Here is a 13,047-nt window from a genome sequence, read left to right on the forward strand (position 1 = left end):
GCGAGGTGAATTTTAGGGTTCAACAATTGAGATCAAGGATTTTGGCTTTGAAATTTTGGTGATTATAAAGTTTAAATTCCTATTTTTATTTTTTTATTTGACAGATTTATTTTCTTTAACCGTCATTGTTAATGTTATTGGCATCGATGATTACTATTAGTTTGAGAGGAATTTTGACATGTTATTAGTATTTATTAAATTATGATTTACGTGTGATTTTTTTTATAAATATAGGATGTGACTCTAAAGGTTATTGTTATTACTTTTGATTAGGCACAAAAGTTGCACCAAAATTGCAATAAAAATAGAGAAGATTTTCAAAAATTATTTCTTTTACTCAATTTATAGAACTGCATGAATTTTATATATTGAGGCAAAGTTCATTGAGACCTTGCTTATCAATTTTAAGTTTTTTTTATTATCATGTAGTTCTTTTGTAATTCTTCAATAAAGAATTTTTATTTTATTAATGAGTGTTTTTGACATTTATATTTTTACTAATTATGTTATGTAATTCCATTATAATAAGATTTGTAATTATCTAAATTATGCTGAGGTTATGTTGAGATTTCGACTTTAAATAAAAAAAAAGTACTACAATGGAAACAAAATTTTATTTGATCAGACTTAAACAATACTCATGAAAGATAAAGAGAATATTTAATTAATTAGTACATAAATTATCAATACCAAAATAAATTAATAAAATTAGTTTCTCTCTTTATTTAGGTGAATTATGTTTTCCTTTGATCTTTCGTTTATTTCCTCTCTTTATGGTTTAGGGTGTTCTGTCTTGCTTTAAACTAATGGTATGTAGTATAAATTTCAGCATTTTAGTCATTGTTGTTACACTTATTTTTTGTCCGTTAGAATATCTAAGTGCTTAATTTATTTCTAACAGATTATTATAATTTTTTTCTAACAAAAAACTTTGTTGATTTATTTTATGTGAATATATAATTGTTTTATTTGAGAAGTAAAGTATTTTTGGTTTCATCCAGAGTTTTTTTACAATCAATATTTTTGTGTATACTTAGATCGAATTTTTATCACATTAGTTTTATTAATTTTTTTTACATAATGTTATGTATTATGCTTATAAACTGAGAACTGTTAACTTATTATTTATCTCGACTACTTGATTAAGGATGTTCTATATTTTATCTATCTAATTCTTATATTTGGAAATATTATTTTTCTTAAATATTAAGAATTTTTTTGTGATTATAATTTATTGGAAAGGGAAACTTTTTTTCTTTCTTTCCGTTTTTTTCATGTTTTCCTTATTTTTAATAGCATCATCTGTTTCGTTTTTTTTAATTTGTAACTTATTAAAATTTCGTGATTTTCTTTAATTTATGATAATTTTTTCTTCTTGATGTATCTTTCGTTAATTATATGTTTAATTATTCTATTGATTCCTATAGTTTTATCAAATTTGTAATTAGGTCTTTATATTTTTTTTAAATTGAGTCCCTACACTGCTTTTAATTTTGTTATTAAATCTTTTTCATGTTAAAAATATTAAAATTAACAAAATATTTTTTTCAAAAAAAAGTGATCAAATATCTAATTAGATTTTTAATTATAGATATCTTTAATATGAAAAAAATATTTAGTTAAACCTAATTAAAAATTTGGTGAAACTATTAATTTAATTTAATAGTAATTCTTCACTTCATAAAATGAAATTCCTTTTTGGGTATCGAATCATGTTCCCTCTCATTTGACTAAAGTATATGATCCTGTAACTTATTCTTTTCATTTGAATCGTCAATTTGCTTTGTCTATGTATTGTTATATTGCCGATTTTGATATTTGTAATAATCCTGGTGTAGTATGTATGATTATTTACAAGTAGTTTAGGCTGAATGTTCGATTCAATAGGATAACGGAGGGTTATATTTATTAGTACCCGGATGGTTATTTGTAATAGTTTTGGTGTGCTGTGTATAACTAGTAACAAGTAGTTACGACGGGATGTTCAATTCAATAGGCTAGCGGATGGTTATTTTTATTAGTACCCGAATGATTATTTCTAATAGTCTTGCTATCTCGTGTATAATTAATTATAAGTAGTTTAGGTTAGATGTTCGATTCAATAGGCTAACGGATAGTTATTTCTATTGGTACACAAATGGTTATTTATTATAGTATTGGTGTAGTATGTCTGATTAGTTACAAGCAGTATAGTATGGATGCTCGATTCAATAGGCTAACGGATTATTATTTCTCTTGGTACCCAGATGGTTATTTGTAATAATCCTATTGTATGTATGATTACTTAGTAGTTTAGGCTAGATGTTTGATTCAATAGGATAATGTATGGTTATTTTTATTTGTACCTAAATGGTTATTTGTAATAGTTTAGGTGTGGTGTGTATAATTAGTTACAAGTAGTTATTGTGAGATGTTCGATTCAATAAGCTAGCAGATGGTTATTTTTATTAGTACCCAAATGGTTATTTGTAATAGTATTGCAATCGTGTGTATAATTAGTTACAAGTAGTATAAGTTGGATGTTCAATTCAATAGGCTAACGGATGATTATTTCTATTGGTAGCTAGATGGTTATTTGTAATAATCCTAGTGTAGTGTGTATGATTACTTATAAGTAGTTTAGGCTCGATGTTCGATTCAATAGAGTAATAGATAATTGTTTTCATTAGTATCCGGATGGTTATTTGTAACAATCTTGGCAATTTGTAATAGTTTCGGTGTAGTGTGTCTGATTAGTTACAAGCAAGGATGGTTATTTGTAATAGTTTAGGTGTGGTGTGTATAATTAGTTATAAATAGTTACTACGGGATGTTCGATTCAATAGGCTAACAGATAATTACTTGTTTTAGTATTCGAATGGTTATTTGTAATAGTTTTGCTATCGTGTGTATAATTAGTTATAAGTAGTTTAGGTTGGATATTCGATTTAATAGGCTAACGGATAATTATTTCTATTGGTACACAAATGATTATTTGTTATAGTATTGGTATAGTGTGTCTGATTAGTTACAAGTAGTATATGTTAGATGTTCGATTCAATAGGCTAACGGATGGTTATTTCTATTGGTACTCAGATGGTTATTTGTAATAATCCCGGTGTAGTATGTATGATTACTTATAAGTAGTTTAGGCTGGATGTTCAATTCGATAGGATAATGGATGATTATTTTTATTACTATCCGGATGGTTATTTTTTATTAACAGCACGAAAGGAATCAATAACTGAAATAGTAATGTAAGCAGTGCACCAAACAACAATGAAAATTAACAATTTCAGGAAATCATATTCTGCAGTTATCAAATACTAATCACTAACATAAAGAAATATAGTGAAAGATATACCTATTATACATCTAAATGAATGGTTAGGTTGCCTTTGTTAGGGATGGGTTGGAGGGCGTGGGATTTGGCTGTTACTCTTGGAAATGTGACACAAGCGGATAATATAAAAAAAAAGGTTCCCACCGGATATTAAAGGTAAAAAAAAAATCCACCGGTGTCTGATTAATTATTTTTCACTATATTATTTTTTAATTATATTTATTCTAAAGATATAAATTATATATACTCATTATTTTTGTCTTAAAAGTCAATTTTTCTTAATTGAAATATAACAACTTGTGTTTTTTATTGTCCAAGGCCTGTCAGTCCAGGGACATTGATTGGGTACAATCTACTACAAATATTGCACTACCTACTCTAACTGCACTCAGTAAGTCAGTAAAGTATCTCCCTTCTTTTTAATTTTCTGTCTCTCTTCTCTCTAATTTTCGTAAGATCCCGAGGCTAGCTAGCAGGCTCATAATCATTTTTTTCAGCCATCCCATTTGTTTTAAAATGGGTTTATATTCTTCTCCTTCCACTTCGCCTTTCACTTCAGTTTTTTCAGAGACTTCAGAGAGTAACTATCCTAAGAAGAGAAAGGTAATTTCAGAGACTTCAGTTTTTTCCAGCCATTCCATCTATTTGAAAATGGATTTATTATTATTTTTTTCATTTGGTGCATGACCCTAAATTCTATGTTTGTTTTAGATGAATCACCACAGTAACGAAGATAATTATGTGTGTGAGATTGCTGAAACGATTATGGTGAATATTCTAGACCTTATTGAGAAGAAAAAGATAAGACAAACGGTGGACATCCTCCCCCCCTCCCGAATCCTTCTTCAAAGCTGCCAGCAGTCTTTGGAATGTTCTTCCCAGTTAGTCATTATGTGCTTTTTTTTAATAAGGTATTATTTGAGTTCGATTGTGTTATGCATGTAATTGGTGATAAATGATATCCAAATACATACAATTCTTAATTTACCAAATTTTTGAAATTGGGTAACAGCAACTAGCAGCCTGATCCTTGTACAATTCTTGATTTAACAGTGTTCTTTTCATTCCTTCATTATCAATCATAGGGTGATACAGAGTATTAGGCTCAATAATTTTCTATGCATTATTAATCCAAGAGACAACCATTTAAAATTTCTCAAGCAGATGATTATTTCTGTTGGTAGCCAGATGGTTATTTGTATTAATCCTGGTGTAGTATGTATGATTACTTACAAGTAGTTTAGGCTGGATGTTCGATTCAATAGGATAACGGATGGTTATATTTATTAGTACCCGGATGGTTATTTGTAATAGTTTTGGTGTGCTGTGTATAATTAGTACAAGTAGTTACGACGGGATGTTCGATTCAATAGGCTAGCGGATGCTTATTTTTATTTGTACTCGAATGATTATTTGTAATAGTCTTGCTATCTCGTGTATAATTAGTTATAAGTAGTTTAGGTTGGATGTTCGATTCAATAGGCTAACAGATAGTTATTTCTATTGGTACACAGATGGTTATTTGTTATAGTATTGTTGTAGTATGTCTGATTAGTTACAAGTAGTATAGTTTGGATGTTCAATTCAATAGGCTAACGGATGGTTATTTTTTTGGTACCCAAAAGGCTATTTGTAATAATCCTGTTGTAGTATGTATGATTACTTACAAGTAGTTTATGCTAGATGTTCGATTCAATAGGATAACGGATGGTTATTTTTATTAGTACCCTAATGGTTATTTATAATAGTTTAGGTGTGGTGTGTATAATTAGTTACAAGTGGTTATTGCGAGATGTTCGATTCAATAAACTAGTAGATGGTTATTTTTGTTAGTACTCAAATAGTTATTTGTAATAGTATTTTAATCGTGTGTATAATTAGTTATAAGTAGTATAGGTTGGATGTTCGATTCAATAGGCTAACGGATGGTTATTTCTATTGGTAGCCAAATGGTTATTTGTAATAATCCTGGTGTAGTATGTATGATTACTTACAAGTAGTTTAGGTTGGATGTTCGGATTCAATCGGATAATGGATGGTTAGTTTTATTATTACTCGGATGGTTATTTGTAATAGTTTTAGTATGGTGTGTATAATTAGTTATAAGTAGTTACGGCGGGATGTTTGATTAAATAGGCTAGCGGATGATTATTTTTATTAGTACCTGAATGGTTATTTGTAATAGTCCTACTATCGTGTGTATAATTAGTTATAAGTAGTTTAGGTTGGATGTTCGATTCAATAGGCTAACGGATTGTTATTTCTATTGGTAAACAGACAGTTATTTGTTATAGTATTGGTGTAGTGTGTCTGATTAGTTATAACTAGTATAGGTTGACTGTTTGATTGAATAGGCTAACGAATGGTTATTTGTAATAGTATTGGTGTAGTGTGTCTATTTAATTACAAGTAGTATAGGTTGGATGTTCGATTATATAGGCCAGCAGATGGATATTTCTATTAGTTGTGATTCATTAGGCATGCGGATGGATACTTTTACTTGTACATGTGTTATTATTTACTATTAGCTTTTATGCATCACTAATATCATGGAACAGAATCAGAAGAGGTTAAAAACTAATACACTATATAACTATTATTCGCTATAAAAATTTATCCTATTTGTTGTAACAAAAATCCACCGCAAAAACACGTAAACAATGTCAAAAGAATATTTCTGGTATTAAAACTAAGTACATCTATTGCTTTCTCCCTTTCCGAATCTTCCTCCTAGGTAATTCTCCGACCCATTTCATCAATGTCCTTGTGCTTGGTGCTGTGAATGGTGATTTAACCTCCTTTTTCTTATTTCTTAGACGGTTGCAACATACATGTTCATCATTTTATTCCAACAAAGTTTGCACATGTTCAATTGATTCATTGTATGACAATATCTTCCATGAGCTACACTCTCATTGACCGAAGCATATCCTGTATGGTGTTTTCATTGTGAGCGCGATGTTCGAAGTGTCAAAGTAATATGAAATACAAATAACAAATTAAAAACAAAGCGATCGGGTAACTTACAACGTCCCATTCATCTAGTTTACAATTTCCAGTCCATGTCTCCATGAATTTAATGGCATAGATGCCACAATCCCAACTACATAATTAAGTAAGAATGGTCCAATTAGGACGATATCAATGTTACAGCAAATGCGGATGGATACATTTGTTGGGTGTGTTGCTTGGTTCTACTTACCTGTTCAGTTATATAATGAATTTGGCATATGCAAAACTTGAGCCATTCGTACTGCGTTCGTATGTTGGGATAGCCACTTTAGCCATGTCTTCAATTAGTCATCCCGGTAAAATACTTAGTGATATTTCATCAATTTTTGTTTTTTTTATTACTATATACATAAACAACACACACGGGAATTAGGGGGTGTCTTAGCTTACCGCATATGCATCTAGTTTCCTCTGTTTATTATCGGGTGCCTCAGCATGCAGACTATCGATTACCAACACCCTTTTTCTTGCCATGTCAAACGCATACAGCCACCAATGTCCTTTCAGACACATTGAAATAAACCATTGAAACAAGAACGCACAAATAACATGTTCAACTATTAACTGCATGGTGTAAGATGCACGACAAGCAGATCATACCCTTCATAAGTGAAACAATCTTTCCCATTCATGGTGAATTGAACAAACAAATCCTTTTCCAACATTAATGAGTACGATACAATAAGTCCATGAAGAGAACATATGAGGCAATGTCTAACATATTCAACACACCTAGCAAAACCCTAGAATAAATAACCCGGACAAATATGTTCTCATCTAATTATGGTATACCATTAACTACATAAAATAGAATAATGTCTCACCTATTTTCTCTTGTCTGCCTCCACTTTGTCAAAGAATCTAATATCCTCTCCGAAATTTGGACCCAAGCCATCATACACCAGAACTGACCCGTTATGAAATGAATCCAGGTTATGTTGTCGTGTCACTGTTTTCTATTGTCAAAGCAGCAGCAGTCAGTTATGAAATAGGTATCATAAGATTACAAAAAAATTATAGTCTTCATACCAATATTCTCGGACACACGTAGTAGAAATCACGTTTGAATCGCATAGCCTGTGCATCATTATATGTGTAGCACATCCATTAAATGATTTGCATGGTAAAATTAAGAAGCATGATACCAGGTGTACAAAGAACAAAATGAGTGTAACTACAATATTGAGTTCAATAACTTACGTTGCTATTGAACCAACCACGTGCTTTCAATGTCCATAGATCTTTCCTCGCCAGTTGAAGATGTGTTCTACCTTTATAGGTTGCCAATGGCACCTCTTTGTTGAGGGAAGATTTCAAAATCCAACCTCGGACCTTGTTCTCCTTATGCTATCCTAACATGACCTTCTTAAGCCTCGAATGTACTTTTGTGATAGGGGGCGTGGCCGGTGACTTCTCAAGTTGTGTCAATCCAAGAGAAAAGCTAGACTTTCCAGGGCTAGGTGTGTGAAAGCGTGACTTCTTAGGCATAATGATCTGGAGGGGGTCTATGTTTATTGGCCTTGTGTTCTAACCCTATTTAATGTTTACCAATATTTTCTCAAATCCTGGACACTACACGAAGTTCAAGTCAAAGTCTCTGCATCGAATGCAACTATAATTAGATAACACAATTAGTATGCGGATTGAAATCACAGGAAAAACAAGATATTGCCAATTGACATATACAATAGATGTTAACCCATAGAACTTGGCTGTCAAAATCATATTCAGTAACTTGCACAAGTGTTGTAGATGGTGTAACTGGATCCTTTTCCTGTGTAGCTGATGGGTTTGCCTCCTTATTTAGCTGCTCACCATGTGGGTTCCAGTTGTCTTAAAATAGATGGGGCCTTCTTCGAGCAAGTGGCTTATTATCGTCATCGTCAGAGTCCGTAGCATCTACAAGTCTCTCCTTGCGCTTCGGGGATTTAGGTGCTGTTGTGCTACCTTTGTAAGATTTGCCTCTGAAGACGGGCAGCTTTTTGCGCGTGCCTATCCTGGTCTCCTAGGTTGTAAACGAGCATGTTACAAATTCCACACACAAATTAAGGACAATAAGAGGAAATTCAATTAAAAAATAGGTTAGCTAGGTTCCAAGATGAATATACATCACTATTTCAATATCTACCCAAATACAATGAGATTTGAACATCCAACAAATCTAACATGGCACCAAAACATATTCAGCATCCAACCCCAAAAAAAAATTGGTATTTAATTTGAGTAATTAAGTTATGAAGTCAACATATATACACAACAAGATGCACTCACCTCTTGTGCCGCTGTATGGCTTTCAGGTAGTTTTGTTCCAACTGGCCTAAATGGCAGTTATTCTGATGACTTACGGTGCCCGCTTTTAACGAATCCATCATTGCTTTCCTGTGTACATCTCTCGAGAAATTCATCTAATGACCTTACTATGTTGGACATACAATTATGCTTACATTAACCGCACAAAACATCCAAATGATATAGGAGCATGCATCCAATTTTGCAATTACAAATAAATACTTCAAATTAGCATATTATCTAACCACCAATAGCTTTAATGTTGTAAGTACTATAAATTCCAGCAGACACATTACCTTGTGTACTGCTCTAGTCTTGCTTTCCCTCTTTCGACTTTGTTTTTTGGATGGGGATTCTCCACCCTTCTTCTTAGTTCGAAGTTTGGGTTCCTCACCCACTTTTGCCCTATCTCTGATGGAACCCTAACAGGAAAAGGTCAATTGTGGTTAGAAATTAATCATCCAAATTCTCCCAGTGGAAGATTCTTCCTGTTTTAAAAAACCACTCATCGGTTAAGTGGATTAGCATATAACAAAGAATAAATCGTCTGGGTTAGTACCTCAGTAAGGACATTATTTGCCTTCTTGTCAAGTTTTGTAGCAGTCCATGCAGTGACCCATGGTTCTGGTTCTAGACAGCGATTCAGTGGACCATGCTTCAATCGCTGAAAGTGTAACAGTTGGATGGCAAGGTTGAAAGGTTAAGTGGTGGAACATAAAAGCAAGTAGAATATATAAGTAGTTAAACATTTAAAGATGCCATCAGGGCGAACATTTAGCCACCACAAGTTTCACGGTTATTATTTTTGAATTATCCTATTGCTAGCTTCAACCACTTGAATGTCTTATGTGCCCAATTGAATTTGCTGGGGTCGGAGACACCCAGAATCGAAGGTATGTGGCACGGAGATATGGTCTGCTAACTCGTTGGGCATAGAAACATCTTCAGGACCACCAATATGAAGTGCCTTCTAAAATTTGCCCATTCCACTTTGGTGTCCATGGGACAGGCATATACAAATCGTGAAACTGGGTGGTTATTTTTTTTAAATTGTTCTTTAATGGCCACATGGGCAGGATTCTTCTTGTCTAGCTTGGGTATGTCAACACCTACATTTTGGATTCACCCAAGTATGTACAATAATTGTTAAGAAACGTAAAAAGAAACCAATCGAATTATATACGACAAAAATTGAAAAGGGAACATCAATAGCTTATCACCGAAGTGTATCCCTAAGGCCCTCCTATCAACTCAGAATTAATGCGGATGTTTCCAACATCAACTATAAGTGTATTTGTCTCCACATCATATGCTTTCACTAGTTGTATCATTATACTCTGCTTCACTGCCCATGGTAGAATTCTCTTCACAAATCCGAACCCAATTGCGTTAATCTCTGCTAGCTTGGCAACGACATTAATGTTTTCCAGGTGGGTGATCATCCCGTGGATATAGCATGGAGAACAACGCATCTCGACTAATTTCTATTAACAAACAGAATACACGTTATAAGTAATCAGAATCAAGACTGATTACCGACGAAATGCAAATTACCTTTTTTCCCATCTGAATGCTATTCAACAATTCAAACTCAGAACACGTTCCTGCCTATCAGGAACCAGTAAATCATTAGTCTTGCCACTTACTACATGTTACCATATGACTAGAAGTACAAACCTACCTAACCACCCTAAGAGCTCGACATACACAGCAGCATGGCACTAAAATGAGTGATCAATAATTATATATGGATGCCTTGTCAGCTTAGTAGAGCAACTAATGTTGTGCATTATTGTTAAAAAAACCAACTTTCAATCACAACGTAAAAAGTCAACCAATCACACAATCAACCACTATAACAAACAGGCAAACAACTAAACACCAGGTGAAATAATCATTCGACTAAGTAAGCAGTCCTGGTCAAACATCCACAGTCAAAAGGTACCATACTAACAATGTAAAGGTGTGAATTATTAGCATAATACAGTTTTATTTGTGATGGAAAAAACAAACAAATATTACCAAACGAATTCCTTAATCTTATTTGCATAATTTTTGCTGAAATTATAATTAGGCTTCCATATTATTCATAACCGAAATAATACGTCACGAGTTAAACCACCTCAAAAGGTCTTCTCATATTTGTCGCACAGTGGCTTACAAAACCAAACATCCCTAATGGATAAAATTTCAAAGTAAATCACATGAAACACAAACACATGAATTAAAGAATGCTAAAAAATGGTCCCTAAACTCAAACAGATTTCATACTGTTGGCTTTAATCCAAGCATCCATGCACCATGTAATATTACCATCCATGTTCTAAGGAAAAAAATTGGAACTCAGCAACGGTATAAAAACAGTAGTGAGCAATGTGAGTAACCAGACAAACAACCAAAAACCACATATAATAATCTTCCTGCGAAAGCAATCGAAATTGAACACCCAAGGTCAAGAGGTAATAAAATAACCAAATAATCGTGTAGAAAAAGCATATTACACTTTCGACTGTGATTAAAAATCTAACAAACAACCGCAAGTTAGTTCGAAAATCGTATATACAAATAAGTGTTGTCGCATTACAATTTGGCTTGCAGATTAGTCTAAAACTAAGTCAAATGAAACCACTTAAACCATATTTTTACAAAATCAAACATACCTAACCGGAAAATTGAATAGTAATTCACATGTGACACACAAGTAGGTGAACTAATGGAAGCAAAAAAATGGTGACCAGACTCAAAGAAACTTCACATTCTTTTAAAAAATTTTAGTAATCCAGGGACATAGTGAAATAACCATGCGTTTAACAATGCGTAAACAACTTATATTGCAACAACTTTAAAACATGCTTGAAACTAACTGATTACTTACTAATACCCGGGAACAGAACAAACCTGAATTCATTCAACCATTAAAAAACAAGATGACAAAAAGAGGATATTCAACAACATTAACCTGTCATTATGTTCATCAACACTTTCGAAAGTCAAATAGATTCAGCGATACGCACAATCACAACAACCATTCAAACAACCATCACCTAAAGACTTTGAAGAATATCTAATCAGTAAAAAAAACCTAGCCTTGCACTAACCTTTGATGGCTGCGATTAGGCACACAGAACGGTGGCATCGGGGTTGTTAGCAAAAGACGACAGGCGGTGCAAACAAGACGGGCCTTCAACCGCGAGTGTGGGCCGATAGAGGATGACGCTGGGGGTGCGGCTGTGCGACGACCAGGCGACGCCGGCGGGTGGCTCGTAGACGACAACGGACGATGGGCAGTTACACGAGGGAGGCGCTCCAGACGACGTCAGCAGTAGAGAAACAGGATGGATGAAAGCTGGCAGCGGGAAGCTGTTTGGTTCTGACGGATGTTCAGGTTGCAGCAGGCTTGGTGGGGTTGGTAATGGAGCGCCGGCGGTGAGGGCTCTCCTCGGTGACTGCTCTCTTAGTTTGGGGGTAGGGGAAATGTATTTACTGCTATGTCTAAAAGGGGTTGGATGATTAGGATGGTAAAAATTAGGATGGTTAAAATTAGGATTGGGGGAAAATTAGGGTATAGTGTATTTTCATTGAATTGTGCTAATTTTAAGGCCCGTTGTTCATGTTGTTCAAGAAAGTCATTGGTTACCTAGTATAACCCTATCCATCGCGTAACTAATCTTACTATTTTAATTTCGGCCAATCATTTTTTTACTAGTCCAACTAAGTCACATATTTTCATACGCAAAGTTCTTATTTAACGTCTTCTTTTTCTTTTTCTTTTTCTTTTTCTTTTTCTTTTTCTATATATGTTTAGCAAAATTATTGAATATAATTTTTTTAAAGGACTATAAATCTAAAAGATTGACTTATCCAACTAACAAAATGTATTTAGGATATCAAGTATCACCAAAATTCAACATAAAATTATTAGATAAAAAACAGAAAATTAATATAGAAAAGAAAAAAAAATCAGCAAGAAAACTTTGTTAATTTTTGAACTCTTTTAAAAGAGGTTTGAATATTTTTTTATCACTCTAGTTATTTAGTATGAAATATCGGAATTAGTTTTTCCTATTTTTAATTTTATGTTATGTACAAAAATTTTTATGATCGATAAGTTAATTCTATATTTTATAACAAAAAATTATGTGCTTCTTCATCTATTTTTTTTATTATCTTCTCTTTTTTATTTTACTTTCTCACCATTTTTTTTATTTCATTCGCTCAAGAAAAATACAAATAAAAAAGAAGAAGAAAAATCAAATAGGAAAAAAAAATAAAAATCTACAATAATAATACCTAAAAGAAAGAAATTAAAAAAATGTAACAACAATACAAAAGGAAAGAGGAAAAAATGTGTGAAGATTGAAGAAGAAGAATAATTCGAAAAGGAAAAAGCAACATATAAGATAATGCATGCATGGAGGGAAGAA

This window comes from Arachis ipaensis, chromosome B04 (assembly GCF_000816755.2).
Source record: "Arachis ipaensis cultivar K30076 chromosome B04, Araip1.1, whole genome shotgun sequence".
In the NCBI taxonomy this organism is placed as follows: Eukaryota; Viridiplantae; Streptophyta; class Magnoliopsida; order Fabales; family Fabaceae; genus Arachis; species Arachis ipaensis.